General features: G+C 44.1%; 1 protein-coding gene across 1 annotated transcript in view; it reads left to right on the top strand.

Moving 5' to 3' along the window:
* The first annotated feature begins 1,497 nt into the window (after positions 1-1,497).
* TXNRD3 (thioredoxin reductase 3) overlaps positions 1,498-16,470 on the top strand; it is a 47,343-nt gene continuing 32,370 nt past the window's right edge. The window contains exons 1-2 of the mRNA XM_049766536.1: positions 1,498-1,542; positions 15,016-15,076. The gene's annotated coding sequence lies outside the window, so the exon portion shown is untranslated. The remainder of the gene's footprint in view (positions 1,543-15,015; positions 15,077-16,470) is intronic.

Genomic DNA, 16,470 nt, shown 5'->3' with positions numbered 1-16,470 from the left:
TGAATATGATTATGTGGCTGGAGGTCGCCGGTGGAGATTTTAAGGACAAAGTACTCCCCATAGGAGGTCCCCTTGGGAGGTTTTATGGAGATTGGATGGCACTTGGATCCACAAAAAACAGTAAGGCGAAATGATCAGACTCAAACACCAAACCCAAAGTCAACGACAACAGAATCGATACCCAATCTACACCAAGCTAGACACAGAGGGGAGCAGTTACACTAGCAGATTTGGGGGGGCAAGAGAGGGAGATATGGGACACATGCTGAGAAAAGAGGTGGGAATGATCCTGATTTATTGTCACTCTGTACCCTAAATATTACTGTTACTGTGAAAGATTAGTAATTAATTTTGGTCACAATAAAAATTATTAAGAAAAAAACACAATAGGGCCCGGAGAGATAGCACAGCGGTATTTGCCTTGCAAGCAGCCGATCCAGGACCAAAGGTGGTTGGTTCAAATCCCGGTGTCCCATATGGTCCCCCTGCCAGGAGCTATTTCTGAACAGACAGCCAGGAGTAACCCCGAGCATCGCCGGGTGTGGCCCAAAACCAAACCAAGCCAAACCAAACCAAACCAAAACAAAACAAAACAAAACAAAAAAAAAAACCAAAAGAAAAAAAAAGAAAAAAACACAATAAAGCAAGCTTGGTACCTGCCCCTTTACATGCAATTTACACTTGCTTAGCACGCATGCGCGGGAGCGGCTCGGGGAGGCAGAGCGAAAAGGGGGCGGGTTCCGTAGGGGCGTGGCTTTGGGAGGGCGGAGCTAGGAAGCTGGGCGGGGAAGCGCAGGGGGCGGGACGGTTCAAAGTGGGCGTGGCTGCACAAGGGGGCGTGGTTTCTGAGAACGTGGACCAGCTCAAGGGGGCTGGACTGCTCCAGCACTGAGCCATACAGGAAGCGAAGTGGTTGCGTGGGCGGGGCCGTTGTGGGGCGGGGCCTATGAGAAGGCGGGACTTTCGGGGACCGAGCCAATCCAGCGAGCTTAGCCGTACCGAGGGGCGGGGCAACGACTTGCATGGGGCGGGGCGAGCACGCTGAGGGCGGCTGCTCCGGTACAGTGAACCATGCCGGAAGCGGGGTGGTCGCGTGGGCGGGGCCTGTAGGGGCGTAGCCTATGAGAAGTGCGGGACTTTTCGGAGACCGAGCCAATCCGGCGAGCTGGACCGCGCCAGGGGGCGGGGCGAGCGCGCAGGCGGCCGGTGCAACAGCCAGAAGGTGACACACCCGTAGCTCGGTACTGATCAGGCCCGGCCGGCCGGGAGCCGCACGGAGACCCTGGAGCAGCCGTCGTCGCCGCCGCCGCCCTTAAGGGCGCAGGTGTCGCCGGGGCAGACGAGAGCCGGCTCCGGCCCCAACCGCCGCCTGGTCAACGCCCGGGGGCGCCCCTTGTCGTCGCCCCCGGGCCGCCGGGCCCGCCTGTCGCCTTCGGGGCCCGCTGAGGGCCGGGAAGAGCTGCGCCGCCGCCTCCAAGAGCCTCATCGAAGGAACCGCGTGATTATCTTCGGCAAGAGCTACTTGCCCGCTACAGCACGCGGGTAGGCGGGGCGGGGCGCGTCACGGGGCCGGGCGTGACGTCACGAGGCCCGGCAGTGTCAGTCCACGCGCCCCCTGGCTGGCCTGCTCTCGGACCCTAGCCCCGGGTGGGCCTCTCTCTGTTCTAGTTGGAGGCTGTCTTCTTTGGTCAAGTTTTAACTTGAGGCTAGGAAAAGAGACCTTTGGTTGATGATGATGATTTGATTATTTGGTGGGTTGTTTATTATCTTTGGTCCTCATCATCTTAGGTTTTGCAGCCACATCTGGCTGTTTGGCTTGATGCTGTCTTGTTTTGTCAAGTTTCACAGACGAGGAAAGAAGATCTTTGGTTGATTATTACTTGATTATTTGGTTGATTGTTATTGTCATGTCATCTTGGGTTTGGGGGGTCACACCTGGCTGTGCTCGGGTGATTTTGATCATGGTTACTCTTTAAATTATTTTTATTACCTATTATTTATTATTACTTTCTTATTATTTGAATATTTGTTATTTGCCTATTTGGTGGGTTATTATTATCATGATCTTCATCATCTTGGGTCTTGGGGCCACACCTGGCTGTGCTTGGAACTTAGCTCGTCATGCTCTTTGCTCCGGGATTATTCCTGGACAGGTGCTGGGCGACCCTATGAGATGTTGTGGATTGGAACCCTGTTCAGCCACATGCAAACAGCTTTATCTGTTGGCCTAGATCTCCAGCTCCATCGTTGTTATTTATTTAATTACATTTTGTTCTGATAAGAGGAAGGACCCCCATTTTATTTAGGAGTAGGCTAGACCTGGAATTGAATGCTGCTTTCTGGCCTTCGTGGCCTTGACTAGGTCACGAAACCTCTGCTTACCCAGGTTTCTAATCTTGGATTGGATGTGAAGATCCTAAGGGGGATGGTGGCGGTTCACCTGTCATGCACACACCCTTGGTTTTGGAAGGCGAGCTAGGAATTCCATGTTATGTGTGCGGGCATATGAATTTAGAGCTTTAAAGTAATCTGCCTTTTTTTTGTTTGTTTGTTTGTTTGATTTTGGGTTACACCTGGAGGTGCTCGGGTTACTCCTGGCTTTGCACTCAGAAGTCACTCCTGGCAGGGTGGGTGGACCATAGGGGATGCCGGGATTCAAACCACCATTTATCTGGGTTGGACACGTGCAAGGCAAACGCTCTACCTCTGTGCTATCTCTCCAGTCCCTTAAATAACCTGTTTTGAGATAATTAGTTGGAAGATAAATCCACCCATATGATAGGGCTTCTTGTGTTTCGTCCTTTACATTCTCAGAAAGGTGAATTACACCAAAAAAAATGGAAATGCATACGCCTTTAGGTTAGGTTCATGGAATTGTGGAATGCAGTTTTTTTCCACATTGTCTTTACTCATATTGTTTCATAACACATATATCTTCATATGCTCTTTATGGGATAATAAAATTTACTAGTGAAACCTCCTTGGATGTTTACATGCTCCCACCGCCTCTGCCTTTCAAGCGTTAACCTCGATCCAAGATTTTTTTTTCTCTTTACAGTTTCATTATATACTTGTCTATCCTCACATACTATTACGTATCTTTGGCCTGCTTGGGTACCTTATATAGAGTAGAATCACCCATGTGCATTTTCACATTTCTTTTTTTTGGGGGGGGTGGGCACACTTCGGCACTCTGTTCAGAGGTTACTCCTGCTATCTGCTCATAAATAGCTCCTGGGCAGGCAACGTGAACCTTATGGGACGCCAGGATTCGAACCAAACCACCTTAGGATCCTAGATCAAGCTGTTTGCAAGGCAAACATTGCTGTGCTTCTCTCCAGCCCCGCATTCACATTTCTTATCCTCAGTAGTAGTTAGATTTCCGAGATTTGAGATTCGTTCGTGTTAGTATCTGTAGCTTGTTAATTTTCATGACTATGATGATTCATATCTCAGTGTAATGAATCATACCAGTGTATTGATTCTCCTACCTTAATACTGCACTTCTGTTAAAGAGAATTTTGCCATTAAAAAAAACAATACGGCTATGCTTGTTGTCGACTTCAGACTAAAATAAAGCAGTTATTTCACCAACAGAATGGGTTTATTTGCACACAGCCAAGGAAAAGGGCAATTTGGGAAAGGGTGATCTCATAACAAGAAACCCCTCTTCCCTAGAACCAAAGGTGGAACCTCATCATGTAGTCTTGAAGAGTTGCTGGGTGCAAATCAGAAGAAAATGCTTTCTTCTCGGGGCTGGGAAGTGTACTTCATGTACCTTTGGCTACCCAGGCATGGCTAGGTCCTGCAATTTGCTGACTACTCACTCATGGGAACTCCTCAAGCCACCAACCTCATTTAAATAGCGTTTCAATGAGCTGGTGAGAGAGCATAGGGACTATGGTGTTGGCCTTCCAGTGCGCATATCCTGGTTCAATTGCAGGCATTGCTTATGGTCCCCTAGCATCTCCTGAGTGATCCTTGAGCAGGAATAAACACTTTTGGGTGTGGCCCAACTTTTTCTATCTGCATTTCTATATGTGAATGCTCACACTTGCATTCACATATAGAATTTATCGAGTTCTTTCTCTGAAAGCTTTGTTGATTGGGCATCAGAGTACTGGATTCTGAGGTATTTTTGTCCCTCGGTAGAGGGAAGGACCTTTCTTGGGTCACTGCTATTAGAAACTTCTTGCAGTTGCCTTAGAGTTCAAAGAAGATAAAAGGACTACTTTGAAGGGATTTGGCATCTAAGTCTGTGTCCTCCTAAGAAGGAATCAACACTTGGGAAATGACTGTTGTCTCATTGTGGAACAGCTTTACTTTCAGGTTTCTAGATGGTGTGCAGAACCCATAGGAATTGGTGCTTTCTTTAGAGGTGACCCTTGAATCCATATGTCTGCTCCCTGTGTCACCATGTACTGTGAGCACTCTGATAGGGAGGTTTCACTGGGGCTGGTATTTTTCTGGGAGATCCCTTTTGAGAGATAAAAGCATTAGGTGGCATGGATGTTGCTTAAAGTCTCCTTGGAAAGGTGAACACATTGTTCAACTTGCTCAGCAAGAATTTGATAGTGTTTGATAGAAGCAATTAGGTTTCTCCACTGCTGATGTGTATTTCCTTTAGCTAGCTATGAATCAGCAGCAGCAAGGGCTGGGTACATTATGTAACTTGGGACCATCTTCAAGCAAGAGTTGAGGAGTATGAAAAGGGTACATCTAAAATTTAGAAGGCCCTAAACCATTGGATTTTGGCCAAATAATTTTGGAGAATGTCTACAAACTTGACCAATTGGGTTTTATTTTTAATAATGTTTATTTTTAGGCGCATTAATGGAAACAAGAGAATTAGAACTAGTAAGCCCAGTAAATATGTTATATAACTGGCCAAATGGTATAACCTTGGTTGGGCACCTGAGCAGTGCTATGGATCCATTGTGATTATCAAAGGATTATTCCAGGTAGGGATAAGTTTTTCAGAAGGATTTGAGCCACTGAAGAGGCATCCACCAGTTCACAAGGGAAGGCCATGCCAAGTCAGAAAATGCACAGACTGTGACTACAACTTTTATATTTATGAGATTGGGGTCACTATATAAAAATCCAATTGCCACACTTCAGATGACACATTAAGCAATTAAAATATCCTATAGCATTAGGAATAGACTTTTTTGGATTATATTTGGGACAGGTGGGACAAGTTAGGTCAGCACTGTTTACAGCCTTATTCATATGTCCCCATTAATATTGATCAATTAGTGCTGTTGTTTTCAAGGCGGGCCAGAGGATTAATGCACTTACAGAGGTTGGGAAGGGCCAGTGTAGAGATTTCAGTACAAGTGGGTTGTTAATTGGTTCAAAGTCAGTTTTGTTTTTATGTCATATTAACAGTGACTGAACTTTCAGTCTTGTTTTTCCTTTTGTGGCGTCAACAATTGTGTTTCTGTAGCCTGTTCTCCTAAGGTACCACATGGAGAAATGACTCTTGGGACCACCACACAGGTTTAGCTGCTCTTGGTTCCTGGAACCATTAGATGTCCAGTAGCTTCCAGTAATTCCAGCAAGATGCCTTGGAATCTTCTTAATAGCTAAGGCAGTGGGTAAATATACAGTATCTACAAAATCTTAGATCCAAAGGCCATCTTCACTGTTCTCACATTGAAGGAAGCTGTGTTGATTTTCTAAATTCCAAAGCCCTGTGCTTCTCTGCAAGCATCACTATAAATATGTGTATTTTTGTCTTTGGCTAGAGCACAGTTATAATTTTCCTACATTAATAAGATGGTCTTGGTCTTTCTGTCTCATGGTTATATCAATTTATCTTCCAATTGATAGTGCGTTTCTGTATACTCCTATTAGAATTTGATATTTAATAATTGTTATTCACAATACGAGTCAAAAAAGGGTACTTCATTGTACTCTGTTTTTTGGGGTGTGGGCTTTAGGAACCCTGAAGTTCCACCAGTGATTCTTAACCATTTGGGCTGGCAGTTCAATGCAAGTGAGTGAGGATGCAATGTTTCTTGGCCCTGTGGTGCTGGCAATTAGCTGGGCCACCCAGGCCATGATGACAGTGCATGGGGTGGGGGGGCTTCTCAGGCTGCACCCAATAATGCTTGGGAACTACCTGGTGGCAGGAATCAAACCTGGCTCAGGCATATGCTAGGCACTCCCCCTAATCTCTCCTAATCCTTACTGTGGCTTTATTTATAGGGTCACACCCAGTGGTACTCAGGGCTTACTCCTGGTTCTGCACTCAGGGATGACTTTCTATGGACTCAAGGTACCCAATATGGGTTGCCAGGGATCAAATCCTGGTCAGCATGTAAGCAAGTACTTTAGCTACTGAACTATCTCTCCAGCCCTTCATCTTGATTTTTAAAAGTTATCCTTTGGCTTTGTAAAAGGCCTCCAAGAGCAGAACTTAATCTGCCTACTGTGGTATCACTGGAGTTTAGAATAAAGTCAGGCATGTTTAATAGAGATTAAATGAATAAATGGTCTTAGATCATAGCCAAAGCAGAAAGTCAATTGATTCTTCATCCTGTGCATGTCAGTCCTGCCAGTAATCACTATTTTGAGTCATATGACATAATTGAGCAGCTCTAGTTATTAGGAATATATATATATATACATACATATGTATACATACATATGAATGCACACACATATTTGAGACAAAATCTGCCTCACTCACTTGTTTAAAACTTGTGTTTTGTATGATTTGGGGCTATACCCAGCAATATTCAGAGAGGATACTCCCAGCTCTGAACTCAGGAATTAGTCCTGTTGGTGCTTCCAGGACCATATAGGATACTGGGGATTGAACCTGGGTCAATTTTGTGCAAGGCAAACAACCTACCAACTGAACTATTGGTCTGGTCCTTGTATCCTCATTTTTCAAGGTGAATGTTGTTCCTGGTCTGTTCTTGTTTTACCTAAGTGTTTTTCTTCTCTGTCAGGTGGCCCTACTTTCTTATGGGTCCTAGCATCTCATTTTCATTGATTCTGTTGGGTAGTGGTTTCACTACAACTGCAGTGACTACCAGAACTAAGTACATCTTCCACAGCTGGCCTTATCTGCACAGACATTTATTTTCTAAGAAGTAATTCTTGGTTTTATTGATTTTTCTCTATTGGTTTTCTATTCTTTATTTCAGTTGTAATCCTTTTAGCTTGTTCTTTTTTTAAGTTCCTTAAGTAATAGCTGTTTGTTTGAGATCTTTTTCAGTATCATACATCTACAGCTACACATTTTTCTCTTTTGATTACGCTGACTACATTTTGTTGAGTTTTAGTATGCGGCGTTTTCACTTTTACTTGTCATTTCCCTCGTGACTTCTCTGATTTGCTATTTAACAATGTTCATTTCTACATAATTGTGAATCTAATTTTGTGGCATACAAAAACCACTCTTCATTTGTAGCTTGACTCTCCTTATACTATCTTTACATATTTACATTTACATTTACACCATTATATCCCCTTTATGATAGTTGTATAGTACTTCTCTGCTTTTCATTTTGAAACCATGTAGGAGAATAAAAGATGCCATTGCCAACTGAAACCATACTGATTTGTATTGTTGTCCATATTTACCTTTACTGGAGAATTTGATATTTTATTGGGTTTTAGATATGTTCATATGACTTCAAATTCTTGCCTCAGGGGTTACTCAGCACTGAGCTCTGACATTACTCCTGGCAGGCTTGGGGACCATATGGAATGCTGAAGATCAAACCTGGATTGGCCATGTGCAAGGCAAATGCCCTACCTGCCGTACTATTACTCTGGCCCCTCATACTCTTTCATTTTATTTGAAGAGCTCCCTTGAGCTAAAGGGTAAGGCAGATCTAAAGTTCAACTTTTGTTTATCTGGGTACAATTACCTCTTCTTTCTAAAGGAGACAGGCTTTTAAAAATTTGTTTGTTTTGTTTTGTTTTTACAAATTCTGTGACATGATTAATAAAACTAGGAATTGAGGGTGCTGTGGGAGAAATACATTAGCATAATAATGGAAATTTCTTGACACTCTGATGATGGGCTTGGTATAACACCACAAATATAAGGCAATAATCTTGATACTACAGTAATTATATGTAAATGCATGACAAAAGAAAACTGAATAAAGAATTTGGGGGGTGGATACACCTGCTGGTGTTCAGGGTTTATTCCTGGCTCTGGGTTCAGGATCATATGTGGTGGGGATTAGGGAACTGCAGGGGACAGAACCTTGGTGGACCATGTGCAAGTTAAGTGCCCTGGCTGCTGTACTGTTACTCTGGTCCTGAATAAAGAACTTCAAGAGTGTCAAAAATCAATGTGTCAGTGTTAAAAATAAATAAGTAAACTCAGCATTAACTGACTCTTCATTGGCCATTAGGAGAAAATTGCTCACTATTGTTTTTTTTTTTTTTTCTTAAGCCAGTCAAATTGAGGAGTTGGGGGGGGGTTATATGCCAACTTTTGTGATACTAACATTATTAAGTTTTGATAAACCACTGCATTGGACCAGCCTCATTTTTTTTTTGTTTGTTTGTTTGGTTTTGGTTTTGGTTTTTGGACCACACCCGGCGGTGCTCAGGGGGTACTCCTGGCTGTCTGCTCAGAAATAGCTCCTGGCAGGCACGGGGGACCATATGGGACACCGGGATTCGAACAACCACCTTTGGTCCTGGATCGGCTGCTTGCAAGGCAAATGCCGATGTGCTATCTCTCCGGGCCCTCATTTTTCTTTTTTTTAAAAGTGTTTTTTTTTTCTTTTCTTTTAGTTTTTTTTTTTTTTAAGAGGGCCACACCCAGCAATGCTCAAAGGTTACTCCTGATCCTGCATTCAGGAATCATCCCTGGTGGTGCTCAGGGGACCATATGGGATGCCCGGGATTGAACTTGGGTTGGCTACCTGCAAGACAAGCACCTTACCCTCTGTACTATCTCTCTGACCACATTGCTCACTATTATTAATATCCTGAAACATCCTTAGTCTATCTCGTGATGGTAATTAAATCTAAAAGAAATTTTTGGGGACAAACCACCTGTGCTCAGGGCTAACTTCTGACTCTACTTAGGGATCCCTCCTGTATTCAGGGGACCATAATGAGGTATCAGGGATCAAATTGGAGTCAGCTGGATAAGATATATGAAGGCAATATCTTAACCACTGTACTATTTCTGTGGCTTGAAAAGACATGTCTTTTTTTAATTAAAAGTTTTTTTTTTGTTGTTTTGGGGTCACAACTGGTGATGCTCAGGGATTACTCCTGGCTCTGTGGTTGGGATCATACTTAGGGGACCATATGGAGGGCCAAGGATCAAATTAGAGTTGCTTCCATGCAAGGCAATACCACTGTATGGTCTCTGGCTTGAAAAGACAGGTTTTTAAAAGCCAACCTTCAAAGGAAAAAAAAATTCTGCTAAGAAAAGGAGACACTCATAAAAATCTATGTAATATTATGTAATTCTGCTCATATTAAATTTCAGAGAAGGAGAATCTGTACACTTTAAATGTAAATTGGTGGTTTTATTGGCCTCAGGGAAGAAGGAGTGGGAGAAATAGGGGATGAGAGCTAAAGAATCAGGGTTTGTTTGAGGCAATGAAAATGTCCTCAAATTGACTGTGGTGGTGATTGCACATATCTGTGAATAGACTGAAATTCACTGAATTACATACTCTAAATGGGCAAATTATGTGGCATAGGAGTTATAGCTCAACAAAGCTGTTAAAAACAATAATTTTTTGAGGCGGAAGAGATAGTACAGCAGGTAAGGTGCCTTGTATGCAGCAGCTTGAGTTCAATCCCTGGCACTGCATATGGTCCCCTGAGCACAGTCAGAAGTAAGCCTGGAGCATAGCTAACTGTGGCCCCCAAATCCAGAAGACTCTTCCATCCTCCTTCCCATGTACAATTTTTTTTTTCTCTCAAGTCTTTCTTGAGGACCTCTACCCTCCCTGAGCCCATCTCTGTGCAGTTTCTTTCACACATATCCAGTACTTTTCTATGCTGGCTGCCTGAGGGTTTCTTAAAAGGTGTAGGCAGGGGAAACCTCACTGTGGCACTATGATCCTCTGCCTGATTGCCTGCCCCAACTGTCTGCAGGCTGCTAATTCACTTTTGGATCTCAAGAGCCTTATCTGTGGGCTTCCTGAGGTTTCTTAAGCTTAGCTTGGCTTGCCATCTCCTTTGCAGAAACAAGAAAACAAACACAACCACCACCAACAAAACAAAACAAAACAAAACAAAACAAAAAAAAAACCCATTCAATGCTACCTGGGAATCTACCTTCTTTAAGGGAAAAAGCAGAAGAGGGGCTCCTACCATTTCCTGGATGGGTCCAGCAGCACTCACTCTGGAGCTTTTGTCCTCACCCAAAAAAACAAATGGTTTTACCACCTGGATTGAATGACTATCAGTGTTCAGCTCTTAGCACAGATGTGACTTCTCTGGATCCCAGCTTTGTACTCCATGCTTTGTACTTTGAGGTCCAGATTGAATTACAAGGACAGATTATGGTGCTTGGACCCTCGGAGCAGCCCCTGAGCAATAGCTGAGAATGACCCATCTGTCCCAGCTTTTTCTTATTATTCCTGAATAATAAGAAAAAGATAAGTTGGGGAGGGCTAGAATAATTAGTGATATTACAGCTGGTAGGGTACTTATCTTGCACACAGCTGACCTGGGTTCTATCTCTGGCATCCCAACTGGTCCCTGATTCCTGAGTACTGTCAGGAGAAACCTCTGAGCATTGCCAATTGTGCCCCCAAAAGGAAAAAAAATAGAAAAAGATAAGTGTGTTATTTTGTTCCTTGGACCTTGGCATAACTGCATCTGTTCGTTTACATTATTTAAAGAGTGCTGAACTTTTTGGACAGCTATTTTTTTTCCTTTCCTTCAAATTTGAGAACTTTTCTTGACATTTCTGCAAACTTTTTTTTTTCCTGTCCACACCATGTGTTTATGGGGGGACTTTACAGTATTGCACATTCTCTGAGAAGCATCTATCTTTCTGAACTTTTTTCCCCCTTGGCTTCAGGTTGCATGATCTTGACTGATCCTACCTCAAGTTCACAGACTCTTTCTTTTCTTTTTCTTTTTTTTTTTTTTTTTTGGTTTTTGGGCCACACCCAGCAGTGCTCTGGGGTGACTCCTGGCTGTCTGCTCAGAAATAGCTCCTGGTAGGCACGAGGGACCATATGGGACACCGGGATTTGAACCAACCACCTTTGGTCCTGGATTGGCTGCTTGCAAGGCAAATGCCACTGTGCTATCTCTCCGGGCCCTCACAGACTCTTCAGCTTGCTTAGATCTACTGGTGAAGAACACCAGGGGCAGTTCCGGGGTTGACCCCTTCAAGGCGAGAATTCCATTTGGTTCCTTCTCATAGTCTCTGGCTCTCCAACGCTATTTTTATGTTGGATGACACATCATTGTTCCACCTTCCTTAATCTCTCTAAGCCTTTAATTATGTGAACAAATTTATAATGGTTACGTGTCTCTTCAGTTTGCTTTCAAAGGTGCTTTCTCCTCATAGCATTTACCCTTGTCTGTGTAGCGTACTTTCCCTTCATGTATCTAGTAAACTATTTTGTAGAAACCTGGACATTTGGTGTCACATCACAACTCCAGACATTGAACACCCCTTTCCCCTCTTTCCCCTCCTGCACATCCAGCTGTTTACTCCTGACTGTACTCATGGATCACTCCTGGCAGTGTTCAGCAGAAAAAATGAGGTCCTAGGGATTGAACCTGGCTGGGCATGTGCATGCAAGTATCCTACCATTGAACTATCTCTCTGGCCCTCAGAGTGTTCTCAACTGTGACTTTTCCTTGGTTCACTATTAACTCTCTAGCCCACACTTCAGCTCCAATACAGCTTCTAGCCTCCTCTCTGTCATACTATGCCACTATTTCCAAAAACTCCTTTAGTTGTTTCCATTTTTGTTGAAAATAGTTGAGCCGGGTACTTTATACACTTAATGTGTACAGCAAGATGGTTTCACGTACATATATTGTGAAATGATTGTCACTCAACATCTCACAAAACAACTCACACTAAGAAGTGATAAGAAAAAGAAAATTAAAAAATAGTTTTCCGGGCCCGGAGAGATAGCACAGCAGACAGCCAGGAGTCACCCCGGAGCACCGCTGGGTGTGGCCCCCCCCCAAAAAATTGTTTTCTTTGTCATGAGAATACCTCAGTTTAATCTTTTTTAAAACTTCCTTAGTCTGAGCACATACTTTGCATGAGGAGACTTGGCACCACATGGGTCCCTGAAAACTGCCGGGAGGAACCCTAAGCACATTGCTAGGAGTAGTCCCCAAGCACTGGCTGTGACCCAGAGTTGCACACATACTCTCTGTCTTACACACACACACACACACACACACACACACACACACACACACACACACACACACACACACACAAAGCAACTTTACTGTGTGTCCACCAGCTATGTTGACTGTGTTCTTCGTGCTGCCATATCTTACAGTTTGGACCTGCTGATTACCTTCTCTCAAGCCCCTTTCTCTCCAATTCACTTCAGATGGTGACAGCCCTGTACTTTGTAGAACTCTGACCTCAGGATTGACTTCTCGCAAAAGCAGGCTTTGCTCCTTGCTCAGAGTTAAACTGGGGCTGTCACTTAGCCCATGGGAATGCGGCCCTGCTTTCTGGGTTTGCCCAGTGTGGGTGCGGCAGCCCCAGGTCCTCATGGTTTGTCTCTATCAACCTGAACTGAACCCTTGCCCCACCATGGGCTGGGTGAGGATGATTAGCCAGCCTCTCACCCCCACAGTTTGGCCTCGAACCCTAATCTCTGATCTGTGACTGGTGGCTGCATGAAGGAAGTAAACCTCATGTTTGGGTCACACCCAATAGGATAAAGGCTTTTTTCCCCTGAGCACTGTGAGTTGGAAAAATGCTGTAGGACCCGAGCCTGGGATTTTAGGGACCAGGGGCCCATTTCTTGGCGATGCTTGCAGGTTTTGAGTGGGTACTTTAGATTCCTGGCTCTGCACTCAGAAATCCCTCCTGGCAGGCTCAGGGAACCATATAGAATGCCAGAGATCAAAACCGGTTATGTCCCAGGTTGGCCATGTGCAAGGCAAACGCCCTACTACTGTGATACCATTGTGGCCCCCAAATGATTTTTTTTTTTTTGGTTTTTGGGCCACACCCAGTGACGCTTAGGGTTTACCCCTGGCTATGCGCTCATAAATTGCTTCTCGCTTGGGGGGGACCATATGGGACGCTGGGGGATCAAACGCGGTCTGTCCTAGGTTAGCGTGTGCAAGATTACCGCTTGCGCCACCGTTCCAACTCCTTTTTAAAATTTTTTCAGGAGCCGTAGAGATAGCATGGAGGTAAGGCGTTTGCCTTTCATGCAGGAGGTCATCGGTTCGAATCCCGGCGTCCCATATGGTCCCCCATGCCTGCCAGGAGCAATTTCTGAGCCTGAAGCCAGGAATAACCCCTGAGCACTGCCGGGTGTGACCCAAAAAACACACCAAAAAAAATATTTTTTTTTCAAAGCAGTTTATTTATTAATTGATTGTATTTGGGCTACACCCGACGATTCTCAGGAAATTACTCCTGGCTCTGTGCTCAGAAATTGCTCCTAGGAAGCTCCGGGGACCATATGGGATGCCAGGAATCTAACTGGTTCATTCCAGGTCGGCCACATGCAAGGCAAATGCCTCACTGCTATGCTATCTCTCCAACCTCCAAAATGTTTTTTTTTCTTCCTACAGCAAAATCAGGATTAACTTCGTAGACCTGCTTCCTGGGAAACATTCACAAATAAGGAAATTATTTAAAAAAAATAACCAATCATTTAAGGCAATAGTAAAGCGGGTAGGGGATTTAACCTACATGTGGCAGACCTGGGTTTGATCCCTGGTATCCCATGTAAAATATACACCCAAGTTCATCAGGAATGATTCCTGAGCAGAGGACTGAGAGTAAAGCCTGCGCATCACTGAGTATGGCCCAACAATCAAATATAAAATTAAATTTAAAATCATATAAAGCCTCTAAGTTATCTTTACAGGCTCCCAGTAAGTGAAGAAAGATTCCTCTCAAGAAACTCAGCTAGATCTCAGCAGGAACAGTGAGAGTCTAAAGTGCTATCTCTCCGGGCCCACTGTAGAACTTTCTAATGAACAGGAGTGCTTGGAGAGTTTGGAGTTACAAGAGGAGGTGGCATTTCAGGGACTCTTTGCAACGTTGTTGGAATACAGATTCAAATCCAGGGTCTGATTGTGCATGTCTGATGACTCCTACTGGCATCCATGCCTTGGTCCTCTCTCCCCTCTCTTGGTAGCAATGCCTGTAGGGGTGGTAGGGTGGAATTGTCTCCAGGTACTAACATACTAACTGCTCCCTAAAAGAGTCCTAAAAGAGTCCCTGAAAGAGTCCTATTTCACATCTTCTTTCCCTGCTGGAGGACAAACATGTGCCTTGTTCACTGTGGTTTCTCTAGATTGTAGAATGGCAGACAGGTTCCTAGATGGGATAAGTATTTGCCTAGCGATGACAGTTCAAGGAACCACAAAGAGGAAAAGATAAACATGAGATAAGAAGAATTCCCCTAATGACTGGTGGGTGTGTGCAATGTGCCCATGGATACTCCGCAGAGAAACGGTGTTGCCTGTTTTGAATTCAGAAAAGGGAGTAGGGCAAAAGTTACACATGTGCGAGTTAAGATAAAGATGGTAAATGAAGGGGAAGGATGGATGGTCTGAGAGATTCTGGGAAGATATGGCAGAGGATAGAAAGCATAGGTTAGAGTTTATACTCCCGAAGAACACTTGTTTGGTTTTTTGCAGTGCTGAAGATGGAACCGAGGGCCTCAGACTGGCTGGGGGAGTGCTCTGCCTCTGAGCTCATTAAAGGCCCTTGTAGGAGATTTCAGACAACCCCCTCTTTACTGTGCCATATGTTGTACCTTCTTCCCCTTTGAATCTTTGACAGTGAACCTCGGCTGATTTTTTCTGTTGTTGTTATTGTTACAGGTTAAAGAACTCTTTTCTTCTTTGGGAATTGAATATAATGTCTTGGAGCTTGATCAAGTTGGTAAGTAGAATGTCAGTCCGTATGATAGATGGTCTTAAATATCCCCAGGCTCACTTTCTTTCCTTTTGCTTTGATCTACTTAATTGGCTCTTGTCTCTGCATTACACAAACTATTTTTATCTACATTCAGCCCTGCAGAAAATGCACCTATCTGTGATAAAACACAGGGTAGCTTTTTATTTTTTGGCCTGTCTTTTGGTATTGGAGGACTTGGAGTGGGAGGAAACTGTGCTATTGTGTAATTGTATAAGCCTTAAAGTGTTTTTGTGTGTGTGTGTGTGTGTGTGTGTGTGTGTGAGAGAGAGAGAGAGAGAGAGAGAGAGAGAAAGAGAGAAAAAGAGAGAAAGAGAAAGAGAAAGAAGAAAAAGAGAGAGAGGAGAGAAGAAAAAGTCTGCCATAGAGGCAGGAGAGAAATTGGAGACATTGTGGCAGGAAATGTGTACTGGTAAAGGAATGGATGATGAACAGTGTATGATTGAAACTCAACCATGAACAACACTGTAATTATATCTTATGGTGACTCAATGAAAATTTTATTTTAAAATATATTTTTTAAACCTTTCAGATATCTCTGCCTCCATAGCCACCAAACTGTAATAAATGACAAGAAACAGCTTATTTCCTGGTCATTTATCTCTTAAGGAGAACACATGGTATTTTCTGCTTCCCCTCTGGCATTCTTGGCACCCAGGCCTCTGCCACTCAATATTGATTCCCATTCATTCACATGTGCAGGCTGGGAAACATCATGTGAACAGGAAAAACATGTCTTCTTCTGGCTTCATGGAACTTCACCAGCTTCGTATAGCCAAGTCACCTTAATAAGTGAAATGTCCTCAAATCTTAAGGATTGCTTATAAAGGGCATGCCAAACAAGTGCCATTGTCAAGGAGATTTCTTTGAGGGGAGCTCCACCACAATTCAGGGGGCAGCAGTTCAGTGACAGGGTCTGAGGATACAGTACTGCTCAGACCACTGGGTATTGGGGGTTGCCTAGGTCATTCTACAGTGCTTGAGGGTTTTGGGGCCACACACCATCAAGGTTAGGAAGTCAGGCAGTACAGGGGCTTAAACCTGAAACCTGGATGTATAAGCTACCTGCTTTGCTGGTTTGACTTGGAGGGATAGAGGATAAAGTGTTTTGTTTTGTTTTGGTTTGGTTTTTGGTTTTTGGGTTACACCCAGCAGTGCTCAGATGTTACTCCTGGCTCTATGCTCAGAAATTGTTCCTGGCAGGCTCGGGGGACCATATGGGATGCCGGGATTCGAACCACCGTCCTTCTGCATGCAAGGCGAACACACTACTTCCGTGCTATCTCTCCGGCCCCTAGATAAAGTCTTTTCTAATGCAATGGTGGAAGTACTCTGAGCTTCTGCTGAAGCAGATTCTATCC

Source organism: Suncus etruscus, chromosome 20 (assembly GCF_024139225.1).
Source record: "Suncus etruscus isolate mSunEtr1 chromosome 20, mSunEtr1.pri.cur, whole genome shotgun sequence".
NCBI classification, from domain to species: domain Eukaryota; kingdom Metazoa; phylum Chordata; class Mammalia; order Eulipotyphla; family Soricidae; genus Suncus; species Suncus etruscus.
The sequence above is the reverse complement of the archived record's forward strand: the minus strand, read 5'-3'. Positions and strand labels throughout refer to the sequence as shown.